Here is a 13,793-nt window from a genome sequence, read left to right as displayed (position 1 = left end):
AGAAAGTAAAGCCACCAAAACAAAATCGAACAATATAACTTCCTCCTCCCAATATTGTTAGTTCTGTAACCATGTATTATGTTCTTGTGGCATTTTAACAAGATGCCTTTTGTATTTATCAGGCAAATATTCCACTGTTGCACAATTTTAGGAACTTTTACTGTATGCCTTATTTCCAAAATTGTATCGGAGATTAATCATACAATCGCTATAACTGTAGAGATTATATCTCTTGCTATAAACCAGTAAGTAAAGTGCACATTTTCCAGAACTTGTAGGCTCTGTAGATCTCAAGACAAAACATAGATTGAGACCGTGAGAACAATATGTGACAAACCTATTGTTTGATATGTCCTGCGCAACAAATATACACTGTTTTGTACCGTCCTTGCTTCAAAGCCCTCCAGGGCTTTGCTCCTCCCTACTTCTGTCACCTGCTTCCTCAATACAGACCTGTCCATTCCCTCTGTTCAGCGGGCTCCATCCAGTTTCATGTACCCTGTCCGGACCCACTGTCGGTCATAATCTATTCTCCAAAATGAGGCTACTTCAATGTGCATCTCATAGGTATGACTTGCTCTCAAAGACTGGTGCTTAAAGTGAATATTTGATAATTTGTTTTTCTTATACAAGGGGGTAGGTTCCCTGACTAAGTGTTAAGCACACTTAATCATGTTGCGGAAGAGAAACTCCCAGAGATTGGTGAACTATACTGACATACTGACTGAATCCAGCTTGAAGGCAAATGTAGCTCTCAGAATCCTATCTGATTGCTCCCTCAACATTCAGCTACTATGCCACTAACATCTGGAGCGCTCTCCACCTACCCCTTTCTCTCACCCCTTCACTATCTGTCTTTCAATCCTGCTCACTGGTCACCTTCAACCTTTTTGCACCCACTCTTTGGAACTCCATCCCACAATCCCTTTGCCTCGCCTCCTTCAATGCCCGTCTTAAGACCCCACTCTTCGATCGCACCTTGTGTCACCCTCTTAATCCTCACCTTCCCCTGCCTCCACCCTTCCTGATCCCAACCCCCGGCTTGGGTTCAAATCCCTGACTGTTCGAGTGCCTTGGGACATCCTCTTGACGTGAAAGGTGCGATACAAAATATAATTTGTTGATTACATTGCAAAGGAAAAGATTAGGAAACTGGTCTGACTTAACGTTGCAGCAAAAGATTGCCACCTTGTGGAACAATTTAGTGACCGCAATAAGCAAATTGAACAGCAGCCTCCTCAAGGGCTCTCTGCATTCTGGGAATACTGAAGTCAATTGTTGTGCTCTCCTGCCACCTGGCTGAGATGAGATAATACAGCAAAGATCAGGAGTTCGGTCATGGCTCTTCCTTTTCTGGGTCACAGGAAATGCTTTTTAATACTGTCCCAAATTTTACACGGAGCCAAGTCAGCCGTTCACCTACACGATATACAGTCACTACCACAACTTTTATAAAGCGCCCCTCACACAAGTTAGCGTCCTAGAGCGCTCGATAGTGGCGGAGCACGATGCTGAGCCAGGGGCAGGTGACCGTAGGCACGGTCGAAGAGGAAGGTTTTCAGTCGCGATCTAAAGAGGGGGAAGGAAGGAGCAATGCGGAGGGATAGAGGAAGAGTGTTCCATAGTTTCGGGGCGTAGTGACTGAAAGCTCAGCCGCCAATGGTGGAATGGAGGGCATGAGGGATAGGCAGGAGCCCGGAGCCAGTCGAGCAGAGACTGTGGGTTGTGGGTTGGGGAGTAAGCAGGTCGGAGGCCCATGGAATTAAGGGGTATTAGCATGGATTGAAGAATGGCTAACGGGAAGAAAACAAAGAGTAGAGATAAACGGGTCCTTCTCAGATTGGCGGGATGTGACTAATGGAGTGCCACAAGTTGGGCTTCAACTAGTTACAATCTACATCAACGATCTAAATGAGGACATCGAACTTAATATACCCAAATTCGCGGATGACACTAAACTAGGAGGGAGAGTAAACACCGAGGATGACATTAAAAAAATTGAACGAGATATAGATAGGCTAGGTGAGTGGGCAAATAGGTGGCAGATGAAGTATAATGTAGGGAAGTGTGAAGTCATCCACCTCGGTGGCAAAAACAGTAGAGCAGATTATGTTTTAGAAGAGGAGAGACAAGATAATATTAGTGTTCAGAGGGACTTGGGTGTCCTTGTACACCAGTCACAAAAAGTTAGTATGCAGGTACAGCAAGCAATTAGGAAGGCTAACGTTATGTTGGCATTTGTTACAAAAGGGTTAGAATATAAGAGTACGGAAGTCTTGCTGCAACTATATAAGGCCCTGGTGAGACCGCACCTAGAATATAGTGTGCAGTTTTGGTCTCCTTATTTAAGAAAGGATGTACTCGCCTTGGAGGGGGTACAACGTAGATTCACTAGGTTGGTACCTGGGATGAGGGGGATGAGTTATGAGCATAGGTTGAGCAATTTAGCTCTATATTCTCTAGAATATAAAAGAATAAGAGGTGATCTTATAGAAACCTATAAGATTATAAAGGGGCACGACAAAATAGATAATGGGAGACTTTTTCCCCTGGTTGGAGAAACTATAACCAGGTGTCACAGTCTTAAAATTAGGGGTAAGCCCTTTCGCACTGAGTTGAGGAAAAACGTGTTCACTCAGAAGGTAGTGAATTCATGGAATTCTCTACCCCAGAGGGCTGTAGCTGCTCAGTCCTTGAACATATTCAAGACTGAGATTGATAGATTTCTTGTGTATAAAGGGATTAAGGGATATGGGGATAAGGCGGGTAGGTGAAGTTAGAATAGATCAGCCATGATCTTATTGAATGGCGGGGCAGGCTCGAGGGGCCGAATGGCTTATTTCTGCTCCTAATTATTATGTTCTTATGTTCTTATGAGAGGTAGGGAGGTGCCAGGGTATGAAGGGATTTGAAAACGAGTGTGAGGATCTTGAAATCAATATTGTGGAGTCCTGTAGCTCAGTGGTTAGAGCACTCGCTTTGCAAGTGAGAGACCTGAGTTCAATTCCAGGCAGAGGGCGAAACCTTGGGCAAGTTTCCTTACTCCACACAGAGCCTAATAATAATCCCTCCAAAACCAAAAACAATAATAAATTGGTCATTTTCAATCTACGACTGTTTGTGGGACATTGCTGTGTGCAATTGGCTGCCGCGTTCGCCCACAAATCTACAGTCAATTCACTTTATAGTGTGTTCTGTGAAGCGCTTTGGGACGTCCTCCCGACGTGAAAAGCGCTATATCAAATGCAAGGATTATTATTATAATATGTTCGGTGATAGGGAGCCGGTGGAGCCTGGCTAGAACTGGTGTGATGGGGGTGCAGAGTTTAGTAGGGGAAAGTATGTGGTCGGCGGAGTTTTGGTTCAGCTGGATTTTTGCATAGCGAGACTGGCGAAGAGGGAGTTTGAAAAGTTGAGTTGAGAGGTGATGAACGCATGGTTGCATATGGGGTATGGTGCTGTCGGAGGTGGGCAATGTGGCAGATGTGGAAGAAGGTAGACCTGGTCGGGGACCGGATATGGGTAGGAAGGACAGCTGTGGGTTGAAACTGACACCTATGTTGCGCACCGGTTCGGTGAGTCTGAGAGATAGGCTGGGGAGGTCAGAGCCGCAGGACAGAAGACGTTGACGGGAGCCAAGGAGTATGGCTTCTGTATTTTGACATTTCACTTTACATTATGTCCTGTGAAACACTTTGAAACATCGTCCCAACATGAAAGGCACCACATCAAATATAAGAATTATTGTGAACCTGTGTTAATAACAATATAAACCTCGGATTTGAAATAGTGGCTTATCAGGTTGAGACGTCTTAAAGCGCTTCACAGAATTTACTGTAAAGTGAGAATTTTGTGTGCAAAATGCAGCAGCCAATTGCACGCAGCAGTGTCCCATGAACAGCCGTGGATTGAGTGGCCATATTTGTTTTGGAGGGATTATTACCCCCGGAAAGCGATCCGACAATCGACTTAATAACCAGGTTCCTACTTATTGCTGGGAAAACAGGCGTGTAGAGCAAAGAAACTTGCCTAAGGTTCATAAATCGCGCCAGATAAATTTTTTTCATGTTGGTTATTTTCCAATTCCACCGTTGTTGTTTATTTTTGACTGTTAACCATAAATATTATACTATATATATGGTTAACAGTTACACTGGATCTTATTAAGTGTCAATAGAACTCACTCAAGATGAACACAAAGAAGAGACAATATCCTTCAAGCCAAAATCAAGAGGGACTTGTTTTTAGCTGCTTTTTGTGGATATATTTGGTATATAATATACATACACATGGTTAATAGTCACACTGGAAATACAAATGAAAAAATGAACAAAAAGAAGAGATAATAACCCTATTACACTATTGGAGTGCCAGCAAAGGCTAAATTATTATAATAATAATCCTTGCATTTGATATAACACCTTATCACATTGTTTAGATGCCTCAAAATGCTTCACAGAATATAATAATAATAATAATAATCCTTGCATTTGATATAGCGCTTTTCACGTCGGGAGGACGTCCCAAAGCGCTTCACAGAACACACTGTAAAGTGAATTGACTGTATATTTGTGGGCGAACGCGGCAGCCAATTGCGCACAGCAATGTCCCACAAACAGTCGTAGATTGAAAATGACCAATTTAATTATTGTTTTTGGTTTTTTGGAGGGATTATTATTAGGCGTGTGGAGTAAGGAAACTTGCCCAAGGTTTCGCCCTCTGCCTGGAATTGAACTCAGGTCTCTCACTTGCAAAGCGAGTGCTCTGAGCTACAGGACTCCACAAAGAATATCTTGCAAAGTGGATCGACTGCGTATTTTGTAGGCGAAAGCAAAATCTGAATTCAAAGTCCCAACGTGGGGCATGAACCCACAACCATGTAGCTCAAAGATGAGGGTGCTGTTCACTGAGCCAGGATGACATCTGAACAACCTAAAATAACCAATGATACTTTGATGGCAGTAATAGGACAGACAGGGGCTGGGGAAGTATTTCCTTACACAAATATTAATCAACAGCCTGCAGGGCGATTGAGGTAAGGAGGCTGGGTTGATTTATCCAGCTGCTTGATAAGCTGTCGGTACTTTCTCACTGAAAAGTTCGGTAAACATTTAATAGGAGGAGAAAATACAGTAAGAAAGTCTCTCTTTTTCTCAGCTTCATCCTCATGCGTGAATCCCCACCAGTGATATACTTTATATGAGAAAATCTTTGTTTGCAATTGCAGAGAGTAGTTTAGTACCTTTTAAAGTTTACTAACGATAGGATCTATTTAGGTTTAGTCTCGCGCCGCCTATTTCTCGGATTGTTTTATTTTGGCATCAGTTCTCATGGTCAGTTCCCCATCCCAGCCTCATCCCAATGGCCTTGACATTGAGCAGAGGCCAGTCTGACCAACTATTCGCTTGGCACAATTAGTTCCTGCTGATTGCAATCTACCTGTTATTGACAATCACCAAGTTATAATGTGACAAACCAATTGAAATGAACAGGGTGCAAAGCTACAAGTGCTCTTACTTATTGACTGCAAACAGAAGGCTCTGCAATCGGGGATGGGGGGAGTTTCTACATGAAGTGTTTCTTTGTGGGGGCTCAGGAGTGCAGAGAGAAAGAGATGAAGCTTTTTCTTCTGGTGGATTTTTTGAACGTGTTCATTCTTTTACTTTTTCACCTGAACTCGACCAGTGGCCGGTCGAATGGAGTCAAGATCAAATCTAACCCAGCTGATAGAAAAGTGAGTGTGACTTTCCACGCAGCTGAACATAGTCAAATGTTAAGGTTTGAGGAGTAAGCACCACTCAAAATTGTTCTTTACGATTTTTATATTAAAAAGAACCCCACAAAGTTTAACCAGCTGGTGTATAGCTTACTCTTGGCCAAATGTCAGATGGAGAATATTCACTTAAGAATTATTATTATTATTATTCCAACAAAACATGAAGGGTTATAAGTTGACCATTGTATTTTACACAGAAGAAATTGGAATAAAGAAACTATTTGCAAGGTTAGATTTTGTCACTTAGGAATTATGAAAAAAAATTTAAAAACGATTTTACTATTTATCTTTTTCTGCCTGTTATCCCTACAATGTCCCCAGACATTGAATTGGGTATGGTTTTCAATTTTTTTTGTTTAAAAAGTTATATGTACATAGTAGCAATAAATATTGCCATAAGGGTATCGTTTGATACCTTTATGTTACGCAATGATTCTTGAATTTATCTTTTTGTTGTTTTTTTGGTCTGCCAGATATCTGTCACCTGAGAAACCTCTCATCCTGAGCTTGTCATTGAGAGCATTTTGAATCTGTTTCTATAGGATGACTTCAAAGAAAGTGATTGAAACAAGCTTGCGTTATTAGTTTGTTTATAAATTCTAACGTGCGGCCTGCTAGAGTTGATCAGTTTTCCACTCTCCCCTCGTCTTTCTCTTTCCCCACTTGCTGTTCTCTTAAACCTGCGCAGTGTGGACACTGGTATGATTCAACCCGATGCATACCCCATCTCTGTGGCTGGGAAGTATTTGCAATCTCTGTGGGGAGAGGAAAGCAAATGGAGCAAAAGTCCTTTATTGGAGAATTTCCCTCTTGTGCTTTGTTTTTGTGGCCTTTGGGGTTATAATTTATTTATTAATATTTCGTGTGGATTGTGGGGGAAATGGGTTTGCTGAGCTAAATGTCATTTATTTTCTTTTTGTTACTTTCTTTCCGAACTGACCTCATAGAATCATAGAATATTACAGCACAGAAAGAGGCTATTCGGCCCATCGTGACTGCTCTTTGAAAGAGCTACCAACTAGTCCCACTCCCCCACTCTTACCCCATAGCCCTGCAATGTTTTCCTTTTCAAGTACGTATCCAATTCCCTTTCGAAAGCTACTATCGAATCTATGGTGCAAATCGATCCAAATTCTTTAGTAAAACTGATCTCTCTTAGGAAAGCCTGGATTATCGCATGGAAAGGGCAAGGCAAGGTAAGGAGATGATTGTTCAAATTAATGTTTTTAACACTTCCTTGGTGTCTTTCTCCTACTTTTCATATGAAGGTGTGTGTCCTTGGGTTTTTACTCTGGATGTATAATTCAATCAGTAAAATATTTGATCAATATTTGGAATTTTTCACTCCATATGTTGGTTTTATTGGTTTAGAAGTATCTTAGTTTCACAAAGTGGAGAAACTAGTGAGGAAGTATCCATTTATATCAATAAGGATGGCAATGCTCAACCTTCCCTGCCACCCTTTTCCCCAGTTTGGACTCCCAGTGGGTTGTGGGAAGCAATGCAATGCCCTTCCGATGGGAAACATGCTATATAAATGCAAATTGTTGTATAAAGTTGTCACCCCTGACTATTACAGGGATACATTTATGCCCAATAATAATAATAATCCTTTGCATTTGATATAGCGCCTCATAGCATTAAGACGTCTCAAAATGCTTCACAGGATATATTATACAATGGATTGACTGTATATTTTGTGGGTGAAATTCAGCAGCCAGTTGGGCACAGCAATGTCCTACAAACAGTCATGGAGTGAGTGACCAATTTTTATTTTGGAGGATTGTTGGCCAGGACACCGGAAGAAATCCCCTTTTCTTTTGAATAATGGGATCTTTAATGTTCACCTGAAGAGGCAGATAAGACCTTGGTTTAAGGTCTCATCTGAGAGTTAATAGATTACAAATAGCCTTTAGGAAGAGTGGCTGAAACTTGAAGGCTAATAAGACTGAAATGGGAAAAAGTCTGCGTCTCCAGGGAAACCACAAAATACAATATTTGCGAGTAAAATGGCAGGTAATTTGTGGTGAGTGTATTGACATCTGTAACTATTCTGAAGAAGCTGAGCTGCATCCTAGAATATTAGGGATGCTTTCTGTACCATCAGGAATGATTACAGTATTGAGCAAAAACTAATTGGTTTGCGATGGATGTAAAGCTTAATTAGTTTCCGGATGAAGCTACTAATGACAGTCACTGACCACAGGAGTGGAAAGTCCTCCTTCAGGCATTACATTGGGCTGGCACAGTAGATTGAGTAATGTATTGATTACTGTAAGAGAGATTCAGTACATTAAGCAGTCAACAGAGCAATTTCCTGCCTAAATGTACATGTGGCATTTTTTGCAGTAACTCGTTAATTGGTCGTACTGAACAAAACCAAAGGCCATTTAAACTGCGCTTCATTAATGGATATATTCATTACTCACCTAGTAAACTGGAGATCAATACCATTCACAGATCGTGTTCAATGCAGCTCGGTCAGCAATCTCGTGCTCAAAGAACTTGTCCTGAATTGAAAGTGCAGGGGGTCCATATTGTGCTCTTCCTACTTATTTGTATTTTTAATCGAGCTGCGTCATGGCTCGAGACAATTTATTTGTTTTGATTCAACATTATGTTCGTTTTTCAAGATGGTATCACCCACAGGCACGGGATTAATATCCACTTGTATGTTAATGATGCCCAAACTCAACCAGCACTCTCAATTACACAGCTATCCTAACTTGTTCGCCTGTCAGACATCGAGTTCTGGATGAGCCTTTGCTTCTTTCAGCTGAACGTCAACAAAACTGAAGTTGTCCTTCTCGGCTCCTTCTGGTACCTACTTGTCTCTGAATCCAGGTTCGTCCATTTCCATGGCTGAGCCAGTTTGACCCTTTGCTGATTTTTTTTTAAAAACCTTATAATCTTGTCCTTGACCATAATTGAGGAATGCTGCTCACCTCCATTCCTATCTCCTGTAGCATATTGGTTCGAGTACTTGCAGAGCAAGTGAAGGGACCCAGGTTTGATTCCTGAGTAGGGCAAAACCTGAGGTAAATTTCCTTACCCCACAGGCCTCGGTTTCCTGAGCAGTAAGTAGGAACCCGGTTGTTCTTCCGATTAGTGGATCATTTTCCAAAGGTAACAATACCGTCTAAATAAATAATAACTTGGTCACTCAATCCAAGACTGTTTGTGGGACACTGCTGTGCGCAATTGGTGTTTCGTGCAAAAAATATACAGTCAACTCACTTTACATTAAATTCTGTAAAGAGCTTTGAGACATGTCAAAGATGTGATAAGGCGCTATATCAAATGTAAGGCTTATTTATGATTATTTCAAGCCCAACCCCAACACAATTGAAAGCTTCGATCACCTCTAGACTTAATTTCTCAAATTCTCTCCTTGCCAGTCTCCCAAACTCCAGTTTATATAATAACCTGCACTCAGCTCCACATGCCCATTAACCTCAACCTCATCCGCTCCACCGTGGTTGGATGAGCTCTAAGGAACACTGCCCTTGCTCTCTGGGAATCCTTCAGTTTGGGCCTTGCTAAAATCATTTTATTTCATAATATTCTCTGAAGCATTCTGAGACGTCTCAACGAAACAATGGGGTGCTATATCAAATATTATTATTATCCTGTGCCAAAGGCAGAGGTACAAATTGTTCCTTGCTGCAGCACTAACATCTGGTAATTTAATGTTTTCAGTTCAATGGTTGGTTTGTTTGTTTTCTTCTCCTGGAAGTGGTGACTAATACTAGGGTATGATTCCAAAGGCCCCAGCAACGCTCTGTCAGTTTACTGTGCCCATGTCTGGTAGTCCGGTGTGGTCAGGGAAATGGGGCACCACAGCTGAACCTACCCTCTCATGGCGTCTGTGTTCGTCCACTTTGCTGGAGAGTGCCTGAGGAGGAATGTTGCCTGATGCTTATTTTTCTCCTTTATGCTCTTTTCTACAACAACAACGTGCACTTATATAGCGCCCTTCACACAGGGTAGTGCCTCAGCGTGCTTTTACCCCAACTCCCCATAACTCCCGGCTATCCTTGGTGCTGAATGATGCTGTAATTGAGCACCAAGGACATGGCTGTGCCATGGCCTGTTCTGCCTTCCCTCGGCTCCCCTCCTGCCTCTCCTCACCAAGAGACCGCCGAGACCCTCATCTACACGTTCATCACAGCCCGGCTAACTCGCTGTTTGCGGATCTTCTCAAGTCTTCCCTTCACAAGTTCCAGATTATTCAGTACTCTGCAGCTCGTGTCCTCTCCCATACCAAGCTCGACAAACTTAGCACCCTCACTCTTGCCTGGCTCCACTGGCTCCCCATCCTCCAGAGCATTACTGTTCAAAATTTTCATCCTGGTTTTCAATGCCCTTCACGACCTTGCCCCTCCCTACCTCTCTGGCTGTGAACTCCATACCGACCTCCTCTCAGTGGGTTCTGGAATGCTCCATTTCCCCCCACCATCGGCAGTCGGGCCTCCAGGTTTTCTTCTCCCACCCTTTGGAACTCCATTCCACAGTCCCTTCGCCTCCTCCCTTGCCTCCTTCAGGAACCTCCTCAACTGTGCCTTCGGTCACCCTCTTTACCCCACCCTCTCTGCCCTCCACCACTCCGGATTCCAAACCCCAGCTTGGGTCCAATTCCCTGATTGTCCAGTGCCTTGGGATGTCCTCCTGATGTGAAAAGCGCTTTACACATGTAATTTGTTGTTGCTATTACCAGATGTTGCCAGAACCTTGAGTTCCCCCCACACCACATCCCATTTAATTGCTTTTGGTGCATTCATCTCATTGTAGATTTTGTCCTGTTTAATCTCTCTGTCTGGCTAAATGCTCTAGTTATATGGGTTTCTTTGTGCCCAGTGTTTAGCTCCTCATCGAGTGGATCACCTTATAAATGTTCCTTCCACTTGAAAAGGTTTCCCAGTTATCTGCAAATCCAATTTCCTCCTGCACACATCGTGCCATAAAACAGCTAGTACCAGTGTTCACAGATGCACATTATCCTGTTACCCAGAGGCACAGGTATGACCTGAGTCAAGCTTGTGTCTAAATCAGGGAGTGGGGGAAGGTATGGGTTAGCTCCGGGGCAGTGATATCTTTGATATGGCCCTGATAATCCTAACATTTTTTTTAAAAAAAGCTTGCCACTGAGTGTGAAGTTGGCTTGTAACTAATGAAAATCTATCCGAATATTGTGGAGCAGAGATAAGAGATTGGGAGGGTGTGAAATCTTTTTGAATGAAGGCAGGCATTTCTGTTTCTTCCTGTTCCAAACGGTTGTTCATAACCTTTTTTGGGGGTCAGGGGGATGGAAACAGGGCAGGTTGGTATTCTGAATAGGAACTACAATCGAAATAAACTGAACTCACTTCCCCCAAAATGCTGTGGATGCTGGATCAATTGAAATTTTCAAGACTGAGGTCGATCTTATAGAATGGCTGTACGGCCTCCTCCTGTTCCTATGTTCCAATAAATTTTCAAGACTGAAGTCGATAGATTTTTGTTCTTCCAAACGAAACATTCTTCCAAAGTATATTGGCCCTGGAGGGGGTACAGTGCAGATTCAGCCGAATAATACCAGGGCTTAAAGGGTTAAATTACGAAGACAAGTTGCTTAAACTTGGCTTGTATTGCAAGGGTAAAGGAAATCTGGAATTTTCTTTTCCTGAAAAGGCTGTAGATGTTGGATCGTGGAGTCCTGTAGCTCAGTGGTTAGAGCACTCGCCTTGCAAGCGAGAGACCTGGGTTCAACTCCAGGCAGAGGGCGAAACCTTGGGCAAGGTCCACACGCCTAATAATAATCCCTCCAAAACAATAATAAATTAGTCATTTTCAATCCACGACTGTTTGTGGGAAACTGCTGTGCACAATTGGCTGCCGCGTTTCGCCCACAAATATACAGTCAACTCACTTTACAGCATATTCTGTGAAGCGCTTTGAGACATCTAGAAGATGTGAAAAGTGCTATATCAAATGCAAGGATTATTATTTATTGTTATCTATTGAAATTTTCAAGACTGAGGTAGATAGATTTGTGTTGGGTAAGGGCAGTGAGTACGGGTATCAAGGGTACAGATCAGCCATGATCTAATAGAATGGGGGAACAGGCTTGAGGGGCTGAATGGCCTGTTCCTATGTTCCAAAGACCGTTCTGTGTTGCAACAGAGAGCTTTTCACGCACAAATAATGATAAAGGTACAACACGCTCTGAATTTCTATTTTAGAAATGATGCCTTCTTCAACTTGGGTGTTTTATGCCTTGAGTAGCTGCCACCGCACCGTGCAGGGAACTTCTGGCTGGTTCTTCTCCCCAAGTTACCCAGACACCTACCCTGAGAACATCTGGTGCAACTGGACCATCAGAGCAGACAGGTGGCAGCACTTTGAAGTGCAAATCCATGGGTTTACATCACAAGAGGCCTGCGATCAAAATGCAGATGAGATCTTCATTGAACGTGTGCCTGGCCAAGCGGAGAGCCTGTTAGTGCAAGCCTGCCTCAACAACACCCGTCACGTTTATGACACCCACGCTCTGGCTGTGTATGTTATTTTTCTTTCTAAGAATAATCCGCACCGCTCCGAGAGACGTTTCCGTGTAGAATATGACGTCGCTCCAGAAATGAAAACTGGGTCAGAATCTGAAGGGCTTCACACCGTTGATCTGAAGAGTAAGAAGGTTCGAGCAGATGCTAAAATAAATGAGAGCCTGCATAAAGCTCAGTTTGAGTCTTTTCAAAGCAACGGTGCGAAAGCAGAAAATGCAAGCCTCATTCGTGCTATTTTCCCCCGCAACTTTCTAGACACAAAAGCCACCATGTCCTCTGGTACGAGTTCTGATCTAAACCTGGAACCAGTGCCCGCTGAATGGCTGGGAAGTTTAAAGGTGCCGTTGACTTTGCAGCCTTTCCAAACAAAATCTTATGGTTTTAAGGAAGTCGACTATTCTGTTGCACTGTCCAGTGCTACCAAGCTGCTAACTTCAGGAAGTTCTGTGACCGAACAGAAGCAAGTAGAAGCTGATTTAAATAGAGTTACTGGAGGATCTGACGTTAAAATGTCTGATCAAGTAAGTAACCCTATCAGGGGTGACATGTTGAACATGTTTACTCTCCTTGAAGAGCTCTATAGCTCCAGTGAGTTGCACCAATATGTTCTGCCTGAGTATCATCAGACTCCAGTTGTTTACCCTGACGTCTTTCAACCTGGCCCTCCCAGAACAACTGTAATCCCTCAAAAGCTGAGCATGACTTCTGAGTTGGTGGGATCACAAATCCAGGATATTTTCAGAGCACAAGACATTGCAGAACGGCCCAGGAATGTGATGTCTGTCTCTTACAGCATTGGTACTTTGCACGAAGCTGTGTATCACCATCCTGTCCACCATTCACCTCGTTCAGGATCTGGGTCTTTACCTCTGAGTGTATACCAGGGGGAAGTAAACCCAATGTTGGAATCTATTCTGTTTGGCTCTTTGGTAAAGCTGCATTTGGATGAGACAACAAGAGAGAGTTTGGAGTGCACTGGATGCTCATTAGGTGTGGCTAATAGCCTTCTGAGGGCCACATCGAAAGGTGCTGGTTCTCTGTTTCCTTGTGGAACTGAGATCCATGACTGCATTTGGCCCTCCTTTAAATCTGATGAAATTGAAGTTGTATCAGATGCTGTATTCCAGCAGAAGTTTGATCACACCACGATTCACCCCTTAGAAACCTCTTCGTTGTTCAGTGACCAGTGGAGCAATGGCAGATTGGAGCCTGAAAGTTCCATGCGGTCCATTTCCTATCCAGTAGAAGGAATAGCCGAGGTGCCCACATCTAGTTATGGACGCACGACTTATTCGAACGCTGTGTCTAGAACTGAATCCTGGGATCGTGGAACTGAACAGTGGGCAGCACAGAGCAATTGGTTAACGGTTGTGAATAGTCCATCTCTGGATCCAGCCATCAAAACTGGAGAGGCGGAAGGCGAGACCGTTCTAAACGTTCAAAGTTCCATCAAGCCATCGTCTGTTTTACCAAGT

This window comes from Callorhinchus milii, unplaced genomic scaffold (assembly GCF_018977255.1).
Source record: "Callorhinchus milii isolate IMCB2004 unplaced genomic scaffold, IMCB_Cmil_1.0 Scaffold3, whole genome shotgun sequence".
Taxonomy (NCBI): domain Eukaryota; kingdom Metazoa; phylum Chordata; class Chondrichthyes; order Chimaeriformes; family Callorhinchidae; genus Callorhinchus; species Callorhinchus milii.
Note: the sequence above shows the minus strand (reverse complement) of the source record.